Here is a 25,741-nt window from a genome sequence, read left to right as displayed (position 1 = left end):
AAAAGGTCCCTACCATAGTGACTCAAAAATTTTGTGTGCTCCTTTAGGCTCTTCTCTTTTTCCCACAACAACACTTTGTTAGTTTCCATGAATTTTTGGGCCTAGACTTGTGATCAAAGATCTTCTTAACCCAAGCTTAATGCCCTATGATATGATCTAGCACCTTTTCTCATTCTTCCTCTATCTTCATTAGGTGGAAAATCCTCTTTTCTAGGGAATCTTTAAAAGTTGTGTCCTCAGTGTCTTGTGAAGTTTTGCTAAAGCTAGCTCAAGGGGAAGTGATAAATGTACTTATATAGTATACACTAACTCAAAAGGTGTCATCCCAATGTCCCTCTTAGGAGTAGTGTGGTCTGCCCACAAAGCTTCGTACAATTTGTTGGCTCCTGATTTAACAACTTTTAAATAACCTAGTGATAAGAACACATACACCTAGGGGCAGCTAATTCCCATGTTTAATGCACCTATTTAGACACCAAGCCCAACTATAATGCTATTTACTCTCCTTCTTCTTCTTCAATCTCTACAAGACCTAGGTGTGTGGACCACAAATTCTTTATATGGTACTAGTGTCAAGGCATATAACTAAATATATATATATAAAATAAAACCCCTAAATCTTATATGTTTATGCAAACATTCATGGGCATTGAAATAGCTAATAACATGGCACATGAATTGGATAAACTAAGTGACAGAAACATCTTTTTAACTCTTAAATTGAAAGGGAAAATATATTTGATTAAAGATTGATATCAGGAAAATCTAAATATGCAACAACAAGAACATGTTGATCTTACTACTGATCGGTGTCTTACCTATTAGGCAATTCCACAACTTATAAACATACATCCCTTTAAATCATTGACACATATCATGTATTATGACACTGGATCTATCATATCACCTTGTGAATCAGACATCAATGTTCACGAAAACTCTCATACTTATGCAATATTCTTTTGATGAAACCTGAAACCTTGTCAAGGCAAGTAAGCATTTACTTGGCTCTTTGTTTGAATAGGAAAACCTAACAAGACATACAACTTTAAGGGGTTGCAAACAGGTTTACTCTCTTTGTTCCTAAACCACAAAACATTGTAGATAACAGAGGAAGGATACAAGAATTAGAATGAAACTAAGAAATTATTTGTTCATTGTATTCATCTCTTTGAAAAAATATACTTAACATGCATGTAAATAATTGAGAAACAACTCAATATACCATGAGTATACATAAAACTTTGTTATTGTTGTTCATATACAAAGAAAACTTAAAAAATGGTATCATAATCATAAAACTAGAACCATCTATAGTATCACAGCAATGAGAAAATTTCTCAAGAACTGGAACCCCTACAATGACAAAAGAAGAGAGATATATAGACAAGGAAGAGGCTTCTAGATTGGATCTACTACTGCCAAGTGTATAGCTGAAACTCTTCCTTCTACTATTGTAGAATTGTCTCTTCTCTCATCAACCATGAATCAAACCTCATCAATGCTATGACAACTGACTTGCAAAAATATCCCCTTAAAATAATTAGAATAACCCCCTTTGATGGAAAATCTTATAAACATCCAGAATATGGAGATCTTTCAAACTAATTTTTTTTGTCTTCATCTGCTCTTATCGTGAATCCTCAACTACCTCTACTGACAAAACATTATCACTTGCAACTGCCCTAAAAAATATTTAATTCTTCTTGGTAGTCATTTTAGTGGATATGGTCTTATCTTAAACTAATTACAATATGATATTATTCTTTCTGAAATAGCAAATCTATATAAATACTGAGGATGATCTAGAAACACAAAACTGCATGTAGCTTCTTCCATTGAAGACCTATGCAAAATCTAATTGCAGAAATGAAAATTTCAGCTTCTCTTGGTTCCGGTGGTATATTACACTATGCATTTTTTATAAAAATTTCCCCTGGGTGCTCGTTCAAAAAAATTCATCCCCCATTTCATGCTCAGAGATTAAATGAAAAATTTAAAATAGTCTATAGTTTAAACTATAGAAAAAACTTTAAAACATTTAAATTTTTCATTAGCATGTTCAAATTTTTGAATGAACATCAATTGAAATTAATTTTGAAAGAAAATAATAAAAAGAAGAATTTATTATTATTTTATCATTTTTCTCTCTTTTCTAATCTAGGTCAACCCTTTGTTGATTTCCAACTGAGTGCCATGTGGAAGCTTCCCATTAGTTAGATTTTACCATTTCAACACTACCTTGTCAGCAGGCTGCACCATGTGTCACCCCCTCATAATTTTTTGATCTTAACCCTTAACTCTACCTTAACCTCAATGACCAGGTGAAACAAGGAAATCTGCAATGTCGCACCTCTATCTCCTTAATTGTGGTTAACACGTGCGATTGGATGAAATAAGCCATTTTGCATGGTCATGGCATCTTTTTGACCCTAACATTTTACATTATGCCATGGCGATCGATGGCTAACTAGTTGTGTTCTCGACATCACCACGGATGGGCCTAATAGCTTTAGGCCTAACCTCTTTCTCCTGAACTATGGTTAAGGGTTAGGCCCAACCTCTATCTCCTTAACCATGGTTAAGGCATTCGACCAAATGAAATAAAGCATTTTGTGTGGTCATGAAATCTTTTTGACCCTAGACTTTTACATCATGGCATGGTGACCGATGGCTAACTAGCTGCATTCTCTCCATTGCCACAGTTAGGCCTAATTGTGACTTCCGTAGCTTGATTGCTACAACCATGCAATTTGGGCCCATCTCAAAACTTGTACCATGTGGTATCTTCTAATTGGTTGTTGAATTTTTTGATGATGTCATCATTTTTCATTGTATTTGGGTGTTCAAAATTTGGCTAACTAGCTATATTCTCTCCATCACCACGGTTAGGCCTAATCCCAGCTTCCACAGCTTGATCGTGGCGACCATGCGATCTGGGCCCATCTCAAAACTTGTACCATGTGGTATTTTTTTATTGGTTATTGAAGTTTTTACTGATGTCATCATTTTTCATTATGTGTAGGTCCCTATACCATGTGGTATCTGCTACTTGGTTGTTGAAGTTGTTGCTAATGTCATCATTTGTGTTCAAAAGTTTTCTTTAGTCTCTACCAACTAACCATCCACTATGGGGCCCCTCATATGAAGGTGAGCTTCCAAAATCCCATGTCTTTTTAGGAACTTACTAACAGAGCCATGGGATACTTAAATACCTTAATATGTTTACACATAGCGAATGTGGGACAAAAAATTTTAAATGGTTTTAGCAAATTGGCCTTTACCCTATGTCTCCAAGTTTTGGCCCATGATGATGCTCTTTTGCATATCCTTGTGCATTGGCCAAGCAACAATGCATCATAAATTGAAACTCCTTCAAAGACCATAGGCATCTTCCCTCTTCCAAATGTGTATGCCAAGGCTAAGGGAACCACATTAAATTATTTGGGAAATTCTTTGAAACTCTTGAGGACCTGGAGAAGAAAATGATGGAGATTAACCAAAATTTGAGGTTGAATAGGAGGTAACAACCCATCATTTGTTTCATATGTTGTTGTTAATTTGGGAATTTTCATATGATCTGGAATGTTATGAAGTGCAGAAGCTAGTGGTAACTCATTCTGTGGTCTAACAACCTAGCACATGCATTCATGTTGATCCAATGAAAACATCTCCCAATATACCATCCACATAGCATGCCATTGATGGAAAACATTGAATCACGTCCTGCTCAATCAGATGTCTGTAGCAAGAAACATTGTTTTTCCTACTATTACGTTGGGTATTTCCAACACTAAAACATACCGGTGCATTAATCTTTTCCCTCAAGGTGTCCATCACAATCATATCCCATTTTGACTGATCAGGACAGTGGCCAATTATAGAAGTTGAAAATCTAAGAAACATATGCTCTTATAACATCTTAAAAAAATTCATATACAAATCGCCCTTCATAGCTGATCTACTTTTGTCAAATTGTGTCCATGTACCATCATGGAGACTCTTGTACATGTTTTGCACCAAGTTGTATGGAAGGCACTCAATGATGCACATACTCCCTTGGGTTCCTTAGATGCATTCAAACCATGAAAGTGCTCTATGATATCTTTTACAAGAGAAAAAACTCTCTCCCCTACCTCCTATAATGATGCATCCACATTTAAAAAATCTTCATCCACTTCATTGGATGATTGGCTAGTGTGTGTTGTAGTCACTTTGGAGATTTCAAAACTTCTAGGATACACACATTATTGATTTTGTAGAAAATATAACCCATTTTGACCCAAATTGGGGGTGGGAGTCTCCTATTGTATCTATTCTCCCTCATGCCTCATTTTATTCATTTTGTGCATACCAATAAATGGTTGTCTCCCCACCATTCTCTGAATTAAACAACCATGCAATCATTCCATAGATACATTGCAGATGCCCACACTTGGTATAAATAACTCTTTTATACCTTTTGGGCTTGGGGGTCCATTCACAAAAACACGCAAGCATCTAAAATGAACCCCAAAATCATTTCAAAATAGGCACTATAGTTGGAAAATTATGCATTCCTCCTTAGACCTTTAGAGTCAACTATGCCAATCCTCAATTAATTTTAAAGCATTTGAATCGATAAGTAACCTACATTTGGTTTTGTTGTAAAGATTTGACTATCTCTAATGTTTGAGATCTTTAGAGCTCCTTATCAATGAAACTCACTCACTAATTTGATCTTAAAATTGACAAGTATTGAAAACTTATAATTATAATATCTATTATAATCCTTTTTAGAATTCTTTTATCCTTCAAGGCTTTATCAATTTTGTGAAGCCAGTCAGGCCCCCAAAGTGGGTCCAGCTAAAAAGAAATTCATTTTGAAACAATTGAAATTTGAAACTAATCTATCTAATCCTTTTCATACTGACTTGATTCAAATTTGACCACTAAAGCATCATTTTTTACTCAATTTTCAATCTTTTGCAAGATGTAACTTTTATGCTTGGATGCCTCTGAGGCTAGTTTTAAAAACTGGCCAAAACACCTGACTGAACCTTAGGATCTCACATATTGACTCTCTAGTGCAAACTCTCTTACCTTGTTAGATCTTATGTCATGACGAAATGTAGGTCAATTATATTGAACATAAAAGTTGCCTTTGTAGAACTGCCTACAAGTAAACATGTCAAAAGACCATAAATCACATTTGGTTTCAACTTTAAAAATAAGTCAAACTAACACTTGAGGGCATGAAAACTAGGGCATTAGTTCACTTTCATGAGGAGAATATGAATCTATGATTAGGGATCATGACAAATAATTGGGCTCATTTGGTAGACGTTTCAAGTTAGGTACTTGGATTTACAGAACTAGGAACATTTACAAAACTGTGATTTTTGCAAACAGAATGGACCTGGGAAAGTGTGCAGACAGATTTGTTAGGACTTACAAATTGGCACACTTGAAGTATTTTTATGGTAGAACATAATGGTACAATCCATTTGGTCTCATCTACCATGAGTTCAGAGTTATGATATCCCAAACAGGGGTACCGATCAATCTATACTTCTTGACACTAGTAAAACATCATAAATTGCATTTAGAATCATGTTTGAAAACTAATCAAACAGATTCGTCATAGGCTCAAAATTGAAACATTAAATTCTTTGATCTCTATAATATAATGCAAAAGGAATTTTCTCATTTTTCTCAACTGGGTCAAATTTATAACAAGTCAAATAGGGCCTCCTAGATTTTTGAATAAATATGCATAAGCATGATAGAGATAAGTAACCAACTTTGAGGGATTCAAAACCTAATCAAAACAAATAGAAAATAAATGAATTGAAAACTAAAAAATAGGTTTTTTGATATGTGCACTAAAGACTCCCAAAGCATAGAGTCATGAAACATTACTGGGTGCAAGATATTCAAATGCAAACTAGGCTTCCTATCATTGTTTGACACCTAGCCAAAAAATGCAGAACTGAACATTGCTTGAAATGAGACTTCATGGAATGACTCAAAATGACAATTTATCATTACAAAATGCATAAATTTTTTGAATGCAAGGTGTTAGAAACATAAAACACCTCATATGTCTCAAAATGATGGTTAGGTACATAAGCATTAAAATGCACTTATAGGGCTCAAATGTACTCAAAAGTTTGGAATGGTACTCAAAATGGGAATGCAATTTTGAGTCCCATCATATTATTGTATGCCAATCCTTTTCATTTTCACTTACCAGCTTCTTCATGATAGAAATAATATTCTTATTAGAGATTTGGCTTGACCATTACCTTGTGGAAAATAATCAGAGGCATGTGAAATCTACATCCCATTATCATACAAAAAAAGCCATAACTCATTTGAAGAATTTTTTTGAGTATTATCTATGACCATCTTTTCTAGCACTCCAAATCTGACTAGGATACTCTCTTTCAGGAAATTATATACAATTCTAAAAGTGGTTTTCTCGATTGGTATTACTTCCACCCATTTGGTGAAGTAGTTAGTGGTAGTCAAGATATGGGTGTGTCCATCATTGAATTTAGTGTTGAGTGGGCTGATAAAATCAAGGCCCCAATGTTTGAAGGGTTCTTGTATTACCATAGGTCTAAAAGCAAGAGTTGTTAGCTTAGGTTTTCTAAAAAAATATTTTACATTTCTCACATCTCCCAACCCACCTATATGCATCAACAAACATGTCAGGCCAATAGTATCTATTTCAAAGTAGTTTAAAAGCAGTAACCATGGATGCATAATGCCCTCCACATGCTTCATTTTGAAATGTAAGAAGAAATATTTTATGCTGATCTTTATCAACACATCTCAAAAACATGTCGTCTAAGCCTTTTTTGTATAGAATATCATCCATAATCACATACTTAGAAGACCTCAACTTCATAGTTATTTTAACTTTATATGTTAAGTGTTTGGGGTATTCACCATAAGTTAGATAATAAGAAATATCAGAAAACCAATTATCTTTCAGACCTACCAATAACATCGATGTTGTTTCCTTAGTTACTTCTTGTTGATCCTTAGCTATTAACTTGCATAGGCCCTGACCTCTTACAAGCTTGGTAGGTTTGATTTCTAAATCAAATTCTTAGACTTTGGACACCCAAGTTGCCCTATTTTTTACTGCTACCTCCTTTTGTGTGAGCATACCTTTAACCATCTCATTTGGGACAAACATTGTGTACTTGGAATGAAGGATGTAACAATGAAATTATTTAACTACCTTCACTGCTAAGAATGCCTTCTTTTTAGTGAGAGAATATCACAATTCATGTTTCTTCAAAGGTATTCTTATGAAAGAAATAGGAGCCTCCTCACCTTCATTGTTTCTTTGCAATAAGACTACAGACATGGTGTGCTCACTTTTGTAACAATAAACTATGAAATCTTTTTTGTAATCTGGATGAGCTAAGATAGGGGCTCGTGCAATAGTTTTTTTTTACTTCTTTGAAGGATTTCAAGGCTTCTTCACTCCATTTGAAAGCCAAATTTTCACTAAGAAGGCTAGCAATAGGCCTAGTAGTTCAAAAAATTTAGGTACAAACCTCCTTAGAAATTTAATTTGGCCAAAAAAGTATCTTAAACCATTATGACTGGAAGGCAAGAAAAGATGATGAATGGCACAAACCCTATCTGGGTTGATCTAGATTCCCTCTTTTGATAATAAGTGTCCTAAGAGTTTTCCTTCTATGACACAAAATATTAACTTCTTGGGGTTAAGGGAAACACCATGTTCTTTGCATCTTTAGAGGACTAATCTTAAGTCTTGTAAGTGTTTCTTCCTTTTTTTTGGAGAAAATTATTATATCATCTAGATATATAATAACTATTTTGTGTAATAAGTGCTCGAAGGTTGAGTTCATTTCTCTTTGAAAGGTGGCACCGACGTTTATCAACCTAAAAGGCATACAACTATAGGAAATAATCCCCCAAGGAGTGGTAAAAGTCATCTTATAATGATCCTTGGGTGCTACACTGATCTGATTATATCCAAAAAAAAAATCTAGCATAGACACAATTTCAGAGCCTGCTACCATTTGTAGGATATGATCCATGTTGGACAAGGAGGAATTTTCTTTAGGCTTGCTTGGTTCAAATTCTTGAAGTCTACGTAGATTCTAATTTCTCTACTCTTTTTATGCACTTGTACTATGTTAACCACCCAATTAGAATGATGAATAAGGTAAATTATGTGGGCCTTGAGCATTTTATCAAATTCCTTGAAAATTACATCTACAACTCTTGGGTTATAATTCCTTAATTTTGACTAGAAAGGAGTCACTTCAAGCTTTAATGAGATTTGGTGTTTGAACTACCCTTGTCTAAAATCTTTCAAGTCTTCATAAGACTAGTTGAATACATCCTCGAACTCTTTTAGTAGCTTAGTGAATCTCCACTTCTTAATTCCCATGCAACACTTGCCCAAATTCACCAATTTTGGGTTATCTTCAGTGCCGACATTGATTTTGTCACATTCTCTAGTATATTTTGTTTCCTTGTCAACATTCTCATTGTGATGACAATCCCTTCTATCAAATAGGGATTCTAGGCCACTAATCCTTTCAAAATTTTATTTCCTTTTAGTTGCATGACTTCATTATCAATCTGCTCTCCATCATCTAGGAAAAATTCATAGTATTTTGAAGTAGATTTTTCAAAAAATAGGGAGCTACAATTTTCCACTCCATGAAGGAAAGCATTGATATGACTATGATCACTACAAACTTTCTAAGAACATGAATTGTCAAGGACACCAGGTCAATGAATCAGCTATATGGTGTAGAGATATTTCAAGAAGTTTGGATGTGGTATCAATAAAGATGTTGATCCTACTAAAGTGTTAGCCCTAATATTAAGCTCTCTTAGCCTCTATTGAAAAAGCTTCAAACCCTTCAAGATCATCCCATACCCTATTCATGTAATGCTTCAATATGGAGTTCTTCATAGTGTAGATATCTCAAACCTTTTTGACAACCAACTCAACATCTCCTTTATCTTTTAGTAGCTTGATTCCTCTCCTCTTAGCTTCTGTGATTCCTAGAAGTAGAGATTTATATTCAAAATTATTGTTTGTATTATCAAACTCAAGTTTGAAGGCATACAAGGTGATTTTATCATAGGGCGATACAAGAACAACTCCTTCTCCCAACCTGACTGAGGTACAACTATCATCAAACTCTAGGACCCATACTACTTTTTCCACTAGCTCTTCAGGCCTTGCTACATCATCTATAGGAAAGACAATATAGTTAGCAAAATTAGTTTCGTGATACAATATATGTGTCATGTCCCCTAATTAGAGTAATATAAGTAAATTATTATGAATAAATAAATATATTATTTCTTAATGTTATAATATATTAAAAGAAATATTGATATATTATTAATGGTATAATATATTATTAAAGAATAAATAATAATATATTATGGATATAATAATACATTACTAAGGTAATATTAAAGGTCAAATCATTATTAATAAATAAAATAATAATAATAATGTTATTATCATATAGTATGATATTACATTATAATTATAATGTGATAATAGTATTAAAATATAATAAATAAAAGATTGATAATATTAGTAAGGTAATCAAGATTCATGGATATCAATTGTACACATAATAAAAAGAATAATGTTATAATTACATTATAAATGGATAAGACGATAATATATCTAGCTATTATCGCATTTAAATATAAACACTATTAATAACTAATAAATTGATTAATAAATTAATCAATATAATGTTAATGGTACAATAATTAATATAAAATATAATTAGAATTTATAATTATTATTATTAAATAAACAATAATAATACCTTAGAATACTATTTTTATAATGAAAGAAGGTAATCTAATTTGGAAGCCATGGTAGACTAACTTCACAAGTATATCCATGGCAAAATATCAAAAAGGTGCAAGTTTATGATCAATAAGGGGTGCGATTATTCCTTATGGCTCTTTGGGCCAAATTTTAGATATAAAAGGAAACCATATTTATGATCAGAAGGAGAATGCCCAGATTAAGGATAATGATTATGATATGGAAAAGATATAATCTATTGAAGTCAATATTCATCAGCCAAAGAGATGTGGGTGTTAAAATGAAGAGATGTGATTGTTAAATGAAGAGTCACAAGGTTCCTCTTGGTGACATATAATAGGAAGGAAGAGGCTCAAAAAATAAAACTACATTTTGGTCATTATAAGAAAGTTACATTGTACCCACAATACTCACTAGCCAATCATGGAAAATCAGAGGACAAAGGTGTATCAATGAACAAGATAGGAGGATCATACATACAGTTGTATTCTACCCAACACACGTGTATCCATGATTCCCCCACACGTAATGAGAAGACAAAGAAAGATAGGAGATAAAGTTGATTCCAAATTGGATAGAATGTAAGACATATAGAGGTCAACATCAAATGAAAGAGAAGATCAGTTTGAAATAGCAGTCATTAAAGAAATAAGTCTGACACCACTACATTCATCGTTGATTTGAGAAGATGGGAAGGCATTCAAAAAATAAGACAAAGCTAAAATATAGGAAGGTATATCAAACAAAATGATAGAGGTTCCACGTAACTAGGCAACCTAATAACATATTTGTCATTTACTATTCACTATGGGATCAATATTCACCATGATTGGCAAGGTGTTAGGAAGATGTATGAGGGCTTACCCTTCATGGATGTACACAACGTCAAACTTTGTCTTGAGTAACAAACCAAATCGTTGGAAATTGACTATCAAATATTGAGGACCAAGACAATTTAAATCTCACGCATTTTGCTAGCATGGAGAATAAACTTGTATAACTGATCGTGCCATGTACAAATTCAGGATAAGAAGGATTCGACAGGGATATTTTTCCATCTTGGTAGTATTGGAATGATTAAAATTTGAAATGTAGAAAAGAAAAAATTGTAAATAAATGAATGACCAAAAAGGGTCATTACAATATGAGACCTATGATCTTCTAAGGGAAAGGTTGTGTATTTAGCCTTAATTTTAGGCTTTAGGACTACTTTTTTACCACCAATAGGTATTTTTTCTATGATCAATCTAATTTTATCCCTCCTCCTAAATATTTACACAAAATATGACTTAGCAAAATTCCACAACTAGCTAGAATATCTAGAACAAGTATGGTCAATTTAACATGCTTATCAGGGAATTTGGCCAAAGAGACTTGTGCATATTTGATTTGGCCTATCAATGGGACTTGTTTGGAATCCATTGCATAATATTTTCCAAAGTTCTTAGTCATAGGTAAATCAAGGGATTTTGTGATGAAGGATAGCATAATGTTATCAAAAGCTCCTAAATCTATAATAAAATTATTTAGTTTGTGACCATGGATGAACAAGGACACATATAAGGGACCAGGCTTATCAATAGTAGGTGAACTACGTGAGGCTTTTGTATGGTTGAATGTATCTTCTATTGATAGTTCTTGTTTGGTTTCAATAGATGGTTTAGAATTAGACATTATTGGTTTGTTGGGTTGCACTAAGAGGACTAGAACCTTTCACAAATTCAATCAATTTGTCTAATTCACTAGGATTAGATCAAAAATAATTGGTTGGAGAGATCTAAATTCTAGAATATTTACATGATTCAATAGTATCAAAAGTATGTTCAAGATCATTCTTTTTTAGGATCTCTACCTCAGTTGCAGGGGTTTTAGAGTGTGCAGATCCTTCTTGGGTTGGTCTATTGAGCTTCTCCACTTTCCAACTAGCGTAAAAGTCAAAGAATCAGTTGGGAATTTGTCTCCTTGTTGGTTCCTCATGAGAACCAAACATGAGGAGTCTTCAAGGGTGATGATGATGTCACCTCTACATCAGAATCATACTCATATTCAAGGTAATAACCTACATAGTCACCAAGACCTCTATCTCTTTGTTTGCATTTAACTCCTTGCAACAAATCATTTCTGGGTAGGAAGCCCCATCATGATCATCCATGGAATAAAAAATATACATGCTTTCTTTGCTAGTGGAAGGACCTTCAATTGATAGCCTTTGATTACCTTGTAACATATTAGGTTACTTTCCCATCATCTTTATATTAAGATATTTTCTAGAAATATCTTCATAAGGTACATTAGTCTTAGGCATCTGTCTTTTAATTTTTATCATATCATTTGCTAGCCTCTGAACCGAGAAATATGTTGAACTTGAAGTAGATGCTTGGCTAGAATCCTACATTTCTCTCCTCCATTTCCTTGTGGAAAGGAGATCATATTCCAATTCTATGTTTGGCCTTTGAGTTGCATCTACATTGGCTACTCTATCTCTTCTCAGATGAAAGTTGATGTCAAGAGGCATGCATTTACAAAGAATTTTTTTCTATTTTTGGCATTTGGTCTTTTAGGAGTAGGTATCTTACATAGAATTTTATTGAACTTCTCTAAAAAATCATGCATAGGTTCTTGCACTTCCTTTTTCATCTGTGTTAGTTGTAGTAAGAGGGTATGTTCATCATCAGTTGCCTTGAACCTTGCTTCAAATTTATTTCACATAGAGGCCCAATAAATGATTTCCCCATTAGAAAAGTCTTGAAACCAATCAGTAGCAGCTTTTGTCAAGGTTTGTACAAATAACCTAACTTTCACATTCTCTGTTGGAACTGCAAGGACTCCTCATGCAATATTGAAAGCATTCAAATTTTCATTAATTGACTTCTTCCCATCACCACTGAACCTTGGTGGTATATATATTTTCCCCCTTTAGGAGAGGATCAAGATTAGGCCCTAGGTCAAGGGGGCAAACTTGGGCAGCCAAAGGTTTTGCATTCATTTGAGGTAATATAAAATTCAGGGATTGAGTGTTAAAGTGCATCGAGATTGGGATCCTAGGTAAGATTAGGGCTTGCTAACTTGTTGCAATAGATGTTATTTTTTAAGTTAAGGTGGTCTTCTTCTACACTTGGTTATATTTTTCCTTCTTTGAGTAAGATTAGGAGAAGAGTTTTGTCCTTTCACAAATTCAAATGATTGGTCAATAATACCCTTATTTTCTTCACTCCTAGTATACTTACCCCTAGTTGATTTGTTCTAACCAAAGTAAAAGGTTAGCTTATTGTGTTGGGTTTATGAAATCAGTTGTAGGTTGTTGGGATAACCTTTCAACCACCACCACTTCTTGAATGATGGGTAATCCTTTAATTAATTATTCTCATTCTTCTTCTTGTTCAACAACGTGACTAACTGGTAAGACTTTTCTAGGCTAGTTTTGAGATTCTAGGTTTGGGCAGTGATGCAGGAGCATCCAGAGGTATAAGGGCAATCCTGTGTCACCCAAAAAAATGTACTTAGACTTAGTTTCTATTTTATGTCTTTACATTTTTGGATACCCATTTGGCTCAAATAAAGGTTCCAACTCTCATAGTTCAACTATCAGTTCATTTAAAAATCCCGAAAAAATAGGAGCATGCAATTTGACCATCATTTTGGTGACCTAGAAGGTGTGACTTGGCCAGATGAATGTAATCGAGATTTAGAGCATTCCAGAAAAAGAATCAGGTCAAAAGGCCCCACGGTTTGAAAGTTATTGCAGTTTTTTAGGTTTTGGAGACCCCCTAAGAATGCTTCAGAGTCAAGTTTGGGGCATTAAATGACCTCGAAAAGGGTCAAAAAATGGGGGATGAGCTAAGCTTGTCCCTAGGGCTATAGAGCACTTTGAGAGCTTTCCGAAAATGTAAATGGTTCGTCAATCGAAGTTACGGTTCAAAAGTTATGCCTCCCGGAAGTTCGGCTACCGTTTCTGGATTCTTCTAGAATTGCACCGACTTCTAACGCAACTTTCGGAACCTTCTATTTTGTCGGTGGATGCCTACTAGCACTTTCTAGAATGTACTCCTAGTCCTTAACCCTCCGGGGTCTATTTAAGGAGATTTCTGGCATTGTAAAAGGCAGTTCGGATTGGAGCTTGAGAGGAGGTGCTAAAAGGAGAAATATTCTCCAGATTTATGCTATTGTAAGCCCACAGGGCATGTTTTGAGTTTATTTTCTCTGCACTGTTTGTACCAGCTTATTTTCTCAGTTAATATAATTTCCCCTTTCTATTGTGTCTATTCTGGTTGTTGGGTTGTGTCCCCATCAAGTGGTATCAGAGCGGGTTTTCCTGAGTGTGTAGACAGAGCGCCGACTGTGAGGCAGTTTGCACCAGGACTGTGTGGTTGTGGGTTTGAGTTAGAAGATGCCTCCACGAAGAGAGCGTGGTGGAAGGGCCAGAGCTGTTGATCCTGAGGAGGTTAGAGCCCTCCAGAGACAGGTACAAGCATTGCAAGAGGAGCTTCGTAGAGGAGCAAATATTGCCGCAGATGACAATAGTGAGGATGACAATGAAGAGGAAGTAATGGAAGTTGACGGGGAAGTTCTAAATCCTGTAGAGGAAAGGCTTTTTAGGGCCATTTCTAGGTTTGGGAAAAGACCTACAATTGAAGTGGGTATATTTTTGGGAAATTTGAAACCAGATGAGTTGATCGATTGGATCAATGAACTGGATGAATACTTTGAGTATGAGGATATAAGGGACCCAGATAGGGTTAAGTTTGCGAAGGCCAAACTAAAAGGCCATGCCAAAATTTGGTGGCAAGAGATTCAACTGGAAAGACTTAGAAGAGGAAAGGAGAAGATCACAAGATGGGATCGCATGGTGGACAAATTGAAGAAGCAGTTCATTCCTGTGGACTACGAGCTTGATCTGTTTAAGAAGATGCATGGGTTAAAGCAAGCAGGAAGATCAGTCCAAGAATATACAGAGGAGTTTTACCGACTCCTGATTAGAGCGGGGCATGCAGAAGCAAATAAGGAGAAGGTTGCTCGTTATATCAGTGGATTACGACCTAGCATCCAGGAAGAACTAAGTCTGGTAAGAATGACCAGCGTTGAAGAAGCATACCAGTTTGCCCTACGAGTTGAAGAGAAGCTGAGTAAAAGGTTTGAAGGAAGACAAAGAGGGCGCGGTCAAGGAGGAAGGGGAAGCGGTAGATCATCTGGAGGCCGCAATGAAACTCAAAAGAAAAATGAAGATGAGGGTACTAGTAGGAACCAGAGGAATGAGGGTTTCAACCGCTCCCGTGATCAAGACTTTGGAAATCAAAGAGGAAGAGGTAGAGGACGTGGACAAGGAAGAGGAGGCTTCCGTGGTACCTGTTTCCATTGCAATGAAGAAGGTCATCGTGCCTTTGAATGCCCTCAACAACAAGGAAGGACAGATAGGAGAGCTGAGGGCCAAGCTAGGGTTGCTCATGTGGATGAGGATGCACAATCATCACATTCAGAGGATGCAGAAAGAGGAGAGACCTTGGTAAATGAAAGAGTCCTACTAAGTGGTGAAAATGAACTAGGACAACGGAGGAGCTTGTTCCGTACCAGATGCAAGTGTGAGGATAAATGTTGTGATGTGATCATTGATGGTGGTAGCACTGATAACCTAGTATCAGAAGAGATGGTCTCTAAGCTGAAGCTCAAGAGAGAGAAACATCCCCAGCCCTATCGGATTTCTTGGGTAAAAGATGATCATAAGGTCCTGGTAAGTGAACAATGTTTAGTAAAATTCAAAATTGGGAGTTACCATGATGAAGTTCTCTGTGATGTTATTTCGATGGATGTTTGCCATCTATTGTTGGGTAGACCATGGCAGTTTGATAGACATGCAATACATGATGGACATGCGAACACATACTCTCTGACAAAGGATGGAGTTCGCCACAAATTGAAGCCCATGAAAAAGGAAGGTGAAAAGGTATGTAGCAGTGCTAGGATTTGTCTTGTTGATGGAAGGAAGTTTTTAGATGGCATGAAACATCAGCGTATGTGCTATGCTTTGATTCCTAGGAAAGATAAAGAAGGTAGTAGTGAAATACCATTTGAAGTTTCAGATTTACTAGGAGAATTTGGAGATATTATCTCTGATAATGTTCCAGATGGATTGCCACCAGTAAGGCAAATCAGTCGTCAGATAGATCTGATTCCAGGAGCTAGTTTGCCTAACAAGGCTGCTCACAGGATGACTCCTACTGAAACAGAGGAGCTAAATAGACAAGTTCAGGAGCTGTTGAGGAAGGGCTTGATTCGAGAGAGCCTGAGTCCATGTGCAGTACCTGCAGTACTTGCACCAAAGAAGGATGGAGAGTGGAGGATGTGTACAGATTCTCGAGCTATAAATAGGATAACCATCAAGTACCAATTTCCTTTACCAAGGATGGATGATCTTATGGACTACTTGAGTGGAGCTCAGTACTTCACAAAGATAGATCTGAAAAGTGGCTATCATCAGATACGGATTCGAGAAGGAGATGAGTGGAAAACAGCCTTCAAGACCAAGGAGGGTCTTTATGAGTGGTTAGTCATGCCCTTTGGATTGACGAACACCCCAAGCACCTTCATGCGGCTCATGAATGAGGTACTTAAGAAGTTCTTGGGAAAATTTGTTATTGTCTATTTGGATGATATTTTAATTTTCAGCAAGACTTTGGAAGAACATTTACTGCATATTCGTAGTGTCTTTGAAAGGCTAAGGGAAGAGAAACTGTTAATTAATCTAAAGAAGTGTGTCTTTGCAAAAAGGGAGTTAGTGTATTTGGGATTTGTTATATCACCTGAAGGTCTCAAAATGGATCTAGAGAAGGTAAAAGCCATCTTGGAATGGCCTACTCCAAGGTCTGCTACTGAGGTAAGATCATTTCATGGTCTAGTTAGTTTTTACAGAAAGTTTATTAAGAATTTCAGTGGCATATGTGCACCTCTAACTGATACAATAAGAGGGGATAGAAAAGAGTTCAAATGGACTGCAGCAACCGTGAGAAGTTTTGAATTGCTAAAGAAGAAGGTGATTGAACAGCCTGTGTTGGCACTTCCAGATTTTAGAAAAGTATTCCAGGTGGACTGTGATGCTAGTGGTAGCGCTATTGGAGCTGTATTAAGCCAAGAAGGTAAGCCTATTGCATATTTTAGTGAAAAATTGAATGATGCAAAGAAGAAGTATTCTGTTTATGATCAAGAGTTCTATGCGATAGTTCAGGCCTTAAAGAAATGGAGGCATTATTTATTGCCAAACGAATTTGTTTTGTATACTGATCATCAGGCATTACAGTACCTAAATAGCCAAGGTAAATTGAATTAGAGGCATATGAAGTGGGTAGAATTCTTGTAGAGTTATACATTTGTGTTAAAGCATAGAAGTGGAAAATCTAATAGGGTTGCAGATGCATTAAGTAGGAGACAGTTGTTGCTTACAACAATGCAAGTTGAAGTAGTTGGGTTTGATGAACTCAAGAATTTGTACCCCGAGGATCCTGATTTTGCTGAAGCATGGAAATCTTGTAAAGAACCTGTTGCTGTAGATAGAACCAAGTGGTTAGACTATTTGATTCAGGATGGCATGTTGTTCAAAGGTAGTCAATTGTGCATTCCAAGGAGTTCCATGAGGGAAAATCTGATTAAGGAGAAACACAGTGGAGGGATGGCAGGACATTTTGGTCGGGATAAGACCATTGCCATTCTTAGAGAACATTATTTTTGGCCTCAAATTACACAGGATGTGAAGAAGTTTGTACAGAGTTGCCAGGTTTGTCAAGTTGCCAAGGGGTTTAGTCAAAATACTGGCCTATATCAGCCATTGCCTGTTCCATCAAGGCCATGGGAGGACATAAGTATGGATTTTGTTCTTGGATTGCCAAGGATACAAAGGGGTAATGACTCAGTATTCGTGGTGGTTGATAGGTTCTCCAAAATGGCACATTTCATTCCATGCCATAAAACTCATGATGCTGTCCATATTGCAGACTTGTTTTTCAAAGAGGTGGTAAGACTACATGGTCTTCCAAGGAGTATAGTTTCTGACCGAGATACTAAATTTGTGGGGTATTTCTGGAGGACATTGTGGAAGAAGTTGAGAACAGACTTGAAATTCAGTTCCACGCATCACCCACAGACTGATGGCCAAACAGAAGTGGTAAATAGAAGTCTGGGCAATTTGCTGAAATGTTTAGTTGGAGATAAGCCCAAGGGATGGGATTTGATTCTACCATAGGCAGAGTTTGCTTATAATAACTCTGTAAATAGGAGTACTGGAAAATCACCATTTCAAATTGTATATGGAAATAGCCCAAGGACTGCACCAGAATTGAGGAAGATAGAACAAGGGGAGAGAACAAGTGCTGAAGCTGAGGATTTTGTTGAACACATCAAGCGTCTACATGAGGAGGTCCAAGCACACATTATCAAGATGAATCAAGAGTATAAAGCTAGGGCTGATCAAAGGAGAAGACATAAGGAATTCCAAGTAGGGGATCTTGTCATGGTGCACTTACGAAAAGAAAGATTTCCAGTTGGTACCTACAACAAGCTGAAAATGAAGAAATTTGGCCCTTGCAAAATTTTGAAGAAACATAACTCAGGAAATGCATATGAGGTGGAGCTGCCAGATGGTATTCACATTTCTCCCATTTTCAACATTGCAGATTTGACAGAGTATCATGATGATGGTGCAGATGAGGAGCTGGTTTTAGAGCCATGTCCAATTCCTGCTTCTAAGAAGGAGGAGATAGAAGACATTTTAGATCATCGTGTGGGTAGGAGTACCAGAAACAGGCAGTATGAAGAGTATTTGGTCAAATGGAAAGGACGACCGATCGAAGACTCAACTTGGATTTCAGCAGCTGAGGTTTCCCATTTGGGATTTCCTCTACCATCCATAAAGTGACAGGGTCACCTTTCAATCTACCCTGGGTGTCTGATGCAGGAGCATCCAGAGGTATAAGGGCAATCCTGTGTCACCCAAAAAAATGTACTTAGACTTAGTTTCTATTTTATGTCTTTACATTTTTGGATACCCATTTGGCTCAAATAAAGGTTCCAACTCTCATAGTTCAACTATCAGTTCATTTAAAAATCCCGAAAAAATAGGAGCATGCAATTTGACCATCATTTTGGTGACCTAGAAGGTGTGACTTGGCTAGATGAATGTAATCAAGATTTAGAGCATTCCAGAAAAAGAATCAGGTCAAAAGGCCCCACGGTTTGAAAGTTATTGTAGTTTTTCGGGTTTTGGAGACCCCCTAAGAATGCTTTAGAGTCAAGTTTGGGGCATTAAATGACCTCAAAAAGGGTTGAAAAATGGGGGACGGGCTATAGAGTGCTTCGAGAGCTTTCTGAAAATGTAAACGGTTCGTCAATCAGAGTTACGGTTCAAAAGTTATGCCTCCCGGAAGTTCGGCTACCGTTTCTAGATTCTTCTAGAATTGCACCGACTTCTAACGCAACTTTCGGAACCTTCTATTTTGTCGGTGGATGCCTACTAGCACTTTCTAGAATGTACTCCTAGTCCTTAACCCTCTGGGGTCTATTTAAGGAGATTTTTGGCATTGTAAAAGGCAGTTCGGATTGGAGCTTGAGAGGAGGTGCTAAAAGGAGAAATATTCTCCAGATTTATGCTATTGTAAGCCCACAGGGCATGTTTTGAGTTTATTTTCTCTGCACTGTTTGTACCAGCTTATTTTCTCAGTTAATATAATTTCCCCTTTCTATTGTGTCTATTCTGGTTGTTGGGTTGTGTCCCCATCAGGCAGTAAGATCAAAAATGATATCCTCTTTTTATTATCAAATCCTAGGCCTAGTTTGAGATTAAGGAATATATCTTTGTGAGGAAAGACCATTCTAGAACATACCTTATAACCCAATGTTGGATTGTCAAGAATTTTCCCCCCAGAGTCACCAAAAACTATTAGGTAACATTTTTTCCCTTTTCACATATAAGATATTTTATCAATGAGAAACATCATCACATAACAAATGAGCTATCCATGAATAACTCTATATGTTTTGAGACAAAGCTCCCTCCCAAAATAATAGACAATAGTTCCTAGTTTTAAAGAATAAAATAGAATGTGATCTTTTAACCACAAAGAACTAAGGGCATCCAAAATACTTTCCCATAAACATTTTAAAGCATATTCTAGTAAGATCAACTTAAGGATAAGCCTTAAGACTTACATAATAGAACCATATATTCATTGATCAAATCAAGTAAACACAATAATTCAGATACTATTTTGTAGGTTAAAAAGAATCATCTATTACAATCAGATTTAATTCCATATGAAATTAACTAGATTACCAAAGAAACCATAAGATTTCATGCATATAATAGCACATCATGAAGAACCAACTGATCCATCATCATCATTTCTATTAAATATATGCAAAAATATCACATTCAAAAGGAAGTAACAAAACAACTATCTTGTGAATATGTTCAAATATTTAACCCACAAAAGGTTGATTAAAGTAGCATATATAGCCACATAAGGTTGAAAGTTGTTCTTAAAACTAAATCCCCATGGAGTAACTGGAAAAGCCAACTAAATAGATTTCAAATCTAAAATAGGCTCAAACAAAATATCATGATAAAACTATTGGTTGAGGCCCCATATAGTTAATCTAATTTTCATGTGTACTAGTTGGATCAACTTTATGCTCTTGATTTATGGAACTATTCCCACCATCTTCATTACATTCTTTGTGTGTCACCTGGAATTCGATGATCTCTTTTGTTGAAGGATGCCCATTTATTTAGTCTTGAGTTGTCAGATAGTAATTACCCTATGAGTGTGCTTCATCTTTTTATCCTACACCACCACGTGATCATTTCAAATGATTGCCATGGCTTCTACTTGAGTTGTAATAGAAAAAATTGCATTTAAGACCCCCTTTATCTCTTTCATAGCCTTTAATTTGTTTTGGAAAGAATCTCCTATATCAAGTCTTTTTTAGGTAGGTGCTCATTTCCCATAATCTTTACATTGATGCAATTGATGTAATTATTAAGAATTTGCTTCAAACATTCCAATTCCTTTACCAGTTCTAAACATTCATCTAGGCATTACTCAATTTCCATGTTCCTCCATTCTAGATTGGTCCTGGATACATTTAGAAATTCAACACTTATTTTGGTGTTTGGCTTCTCTAACAAAAACCTGTCAACCCTTTTGTATTGAACCTCAGTGTTATGGGCAATGATTTTATCCCCTATTTCTTTGTCTTAATCCTAGGTGATCAATTTAGATTCCAGGTCAACCATTATCTGATTGGTCTTGACTCTTGTCTCAAAGAGACAAGTGATCTAATTGGACTTGCGAGAAACAACAGACTCTATCTATTCATCAAATGTTTTAGAAAATGGCCTATCTCTTTTTACTTGATCAAGGAAGTGTTGGTTTGTTAGGGAAGTAACATTGATAACTAAGAGTGCATAAAATTAAGAAAACAATTCTTAGCAATGGCATTATTTAATCGACTAGCATCCTTAGAAAAATAAGAATCATCTAGACCAATTGTCCAATCTTCATACACCTCATGGGATGGGATTCTCAAGGAACACATCATTGTTACTCTATTTACATACACAAGCACTTCACTTATATGTGTTCTAATACATCTCTTAGGAACATTATACTAATTCTTGCATTCTATGGCCAATTCTAGACAAGAAATTGCTTCTAGGAAGCCCATGGCCTATACCAGTCTACTTAGAAACACCTTCTTCCTAATGGACTCAAATTTGGGTTTAGATAATCTTGAGACTAGCTTCTTGATGTCTTCATTGGTGAGGAATGTGTCTTTTAGCTCAGGCAAGAAATAGGTCAGGGTTGAGACTTCTTTCTCTTTCGGTAGTTTAGGATGGAAAGTGGCCATGGAAATACTATGGTTTGCTATATTACCCAAAGAGAAGAAAAAATAAAATAGAACTAATATAGACAGTTAACTGTAATGCAAGAATAAAATAGGTGTTGGTAAGAAAAAATAAAACTCACCAGAAGGAATGCATTAAAAATCTCTGGCTGGACAAGACAAATTGCAAACCTTTGAATCTCTGACAATTTAAAAGAAAAGGTTGAGCATAGATAGGTAGGGAAGGTACTAATTTGACACAAAATTTAATTATTACTAAGTTTTGTCAAGTTTCACACATACTAAATTTAACTTCACCACCTTTTTCACTAATTAGCATTCAATTCATGCAATTTCTATTTTTTCAAGAAAGATTTAGTGATCTTTGTACTATCACATGTCATTTTTTTGGGAAGCTTTCAAATTCATGAGACTCATACTCTTAAACTATGGAACTTGTTCAAGGTTCAAGTTCAATAGTCTTAAAATATTGGGATATGGTGCTTACATACTGACTTGATACGACTGAAATATTTTTATCTTAAAACTAAACTTTGAACTTGAACCTTAACTATTCAATATTCAAGTTTGAAAAGAGCACCAAGGTGCAGTTTATACCATGAGAAACACTAGAATATACTTATACCCACATGATCTAAACCCTTGAACCTTGAACCTTGAACCAACACATTCAAGAGTTCAAGTCCAAGGTTCAGACTTGGGAAGAACATGTTATGAAACCAAATACATAGGAGGCTTTCTCAAGGTGCTTCAGTGACTTTGAACTTCTAAACCTTGAACCTAATGGTTCAAGTTCAAGGTTCAAACTCAAACTTGGTTTTCACAAAAGACTCAAAAAGTGCCCAGTGGGCTAAGATTAAAATATGGGTAATAGACATAGTCCATTCTTGGACTATTTTGGAGGAAATTATGGGTAGAATAATTAGAAAGGAAATTTTTGATAATATAAAATTGCTTCAAATCATTAATAAATATGACTTTTAGGAGCACAAATCTTTGGTAGCAAGTATGTTTCCTCGTGAGCTATTAAAAGATAATTAGGAATTCAAAATGGTATTTGATAGCATAAAAAGAGTAAAAAGGTTTTGAGACTTGGGTCATCTCATTAATTTTATAAGCATTGTGGGAAGAGCTTTTCCCTTGGAAATTTGTAGGGAAATTTAAATAAAATTATTTATTACTCTTGAAATACCTTGTTATGTGCATCATGCGGGGCTATATGTTTGGGCTAGTTTTGATAATATGGTTATATTGGGTGAAATTGAGGCAACTAGGATGAAAATAAATTAGTTGTATATTCCAAAGTAAGGTGAGATTGAGGATATTCAATCCATGAAGGAATAAACTAGGTCTTTATTCTTTCATATTTTTGGGTAATATTTTGGGGTTTTAGGGAGATTCAAAAAGCCATGGAGATATGTTCAGGAATTCTTTAGGTGGTTACATTGGTCTCTCAGCTTGACATATCATTTCAAAGACTTAATCAATCTGTGATAGGGATGCCCTTAATTTCTGATTCAGGACTCCTCTCAACTAACAAGGGTATGTATGGTATTTTTCCCTATCAGGTATGGGCTCTTTGATTGATTACTTAGATTGAAAAGGGGGGCATTTTTCATTGGTTCTCCAACTGGTTTGTCTTTCAATGTTGATAAGTAGCATCTTTTTATTGAGAGGTTTTTTTTCTCTGATAAGAATTGGATGGTTTCATGTATTATCTTCATTACCGATATGATGACCTCATTATTCTTTGTCAATTGGATTGTTTTTGCTCAATAAGGTAATGATATCTAACTATTTTCAGTTTTTTCTTGTCGATAAGGTGGGTTGCAGTTCACTAACAAGGTGGAACAAAATTTTGCACAATATTGTTGGTAATTCATTTTATTAGTGACAATATATTATAATTAGACACATTGGCTGATAAGGAGGTTTGTCTACCGAATATTCTTGATATCGATGTCAGTATGCATAGTGTGTTGATTGTTAATGGAATTCATACTATATTATGTGCTATCAGTGACTATATACATGTTAGTGATAAAATTTCGGGGAGTTCTATGGGTTAGTAGCTTATTTCAGCTACTTCTTTGGTGGGTTGTCTAGTTTTCATAATTATAGCCCGTATTATAAGGGCATTTATAGCTTCATAATTGTCTATATTGTATCTTTTCTATTTGGTGATGATTAGAGGTTTCATTTATGGTTCTTTCCTTCGTGAAACTTTGAACAAGTGTATAAATAAATAAAATTTTAGTGGCTTGCCACTTTCACCAAAAAAACTAATTCCTACTATTTTCAAAATGCTTGAATGCATAAAAATAATGTGATTCTAATTGTAATAATGCTATATCATTGAGTTATATTTTAAAAATATTTTATGTAATTTATTATAATCTATCTAAAACACATAAAAATATGATAAAATTATCAATTTGAACCATAAGAATACAAAGTAAATGATAGTAATAGCTAATTACAATATAGGTCTGCCACCATTCTAAAAAGATGTATAACACACCATCTTGAAAACCCAATAAAAAATTAAATGAATTGAAAATAGTCAATCAACAATAGAGAAATAACTCTTGTAATCACATAAAAAGTCAAATATGTGTTTAATTTAATTAAATATCTAACAGAACAACAAGGAGAAAATTTTATGTCTTTTAATACAATGAAAACTATTTTTTTTTTGTCTATATTCATTTCGGTCAATGTTGCAATACAAGTTTTCTCATAATGATTTTTGCCTCTCTAAAATTCTACAACTAGATTTCACTATATATTGATTTATACTATTATATTAATGTTTCAATTATATATACAAACACACTTTAAGATTTTTTAACTTTAAAAAATACATTTAAAATTTATTATTATTTTTTAAAAATATTTTACAATGCTAAAAAAGTCACTATACAACATCTATTTCTTCAAATTACTCTAAAACCATGTATTTATTGTAGAAGTCTTCATAAGTTTGTCCTATATAATTAAAACTTGATTATAATTATTTATCACTCTTTTAAGTACACTAAATTTTATTTATTTTAACCTTTAATTCTCCTCTAGCATTGTTGAAAGTCAATTCTCTTATTTAATAGCTCAAGGGGCCAATTTTGAGATATTTATGATTTAATGAGGTAACTTCAAGATCAAACTTTTATGAAATACACATTATTTATTTACAAATTGTAGTCCTCTTTTGTCTAATCTTTGAAGTACTAGGATTGGTAATGTATATCAATCAAGACAAGTTCATAAAGCTCCATTTACCTAACTTACAAAGAGTGATGTAACATGGACTTATTTCATATCTTTTGAAGTGAAGCACATATTTATTTTCGTTAAATAGTAAGAATTTTTTTATTTATAAGTCTAGTATTATTATTTAATTAGAATATCTATATCTAGATAATAAAGATAAAATTTTATATAATAGAAGTATTATTTGTTACTATAAATTATTGCTTAAAGTGGGGCTCTATTAATGTATTTCAAAGTGCTTTTATTTATTCAAAATATTTTGATTAAGTATGTCAGTTTCTCTTATTCTCATTAACTTGTCAATTTCTCTTATTTTCATTAACTATCTTCTCTCCTCTTATTCTCATTAATTATCTTTTTTTTTTTTAAGGTAAATGGTCGAAGTCTAGATTATTTATTATTACTTGTTCGGATTAATTATTATTTTGCATTAAGCTTGAATAGATTTGAACTCAAGACCTCCCAAATGAGAGGCTAACAATTTATCATTGTGTTGTAGGCTCTTCCCTCTCATTAATTATCTTATTTATTATATGAATATAACTCTTTTTAAGAAATTTTGTAAGATCATTACATGCTTCCTCTTGAAGGTCATAGCTCTATGGTGTGGAATACGCTCAACATTGGTGCTCAATTGGTTAAGAGAGACCTTTTTTGGATATGTAAGGGAGGCTCTGAGGCTTTGTTTTGGTCTAATGCTTGGGATGGAAACCCTCCCATCTTATCCATTTACCCTCATCT

Source organism: Cupressus sempervirens, chromosome 9 (genome assembly GCF_028749045.1).
Source record: "Cupressus sempervirens isolate cs-2001-9-10 chromosome 9, ASM2874904v1, whole genome shotgun sequence".
Lineage (NCBI taxonomy): Eukaryota > Viridiplantae > Streptophyta > Pinopsida > Cupressales > Cupressaceae > Cupressus > Cupressus sempervirens.
Note: the sequence above shows the minus strand (reverse complement) of the source record.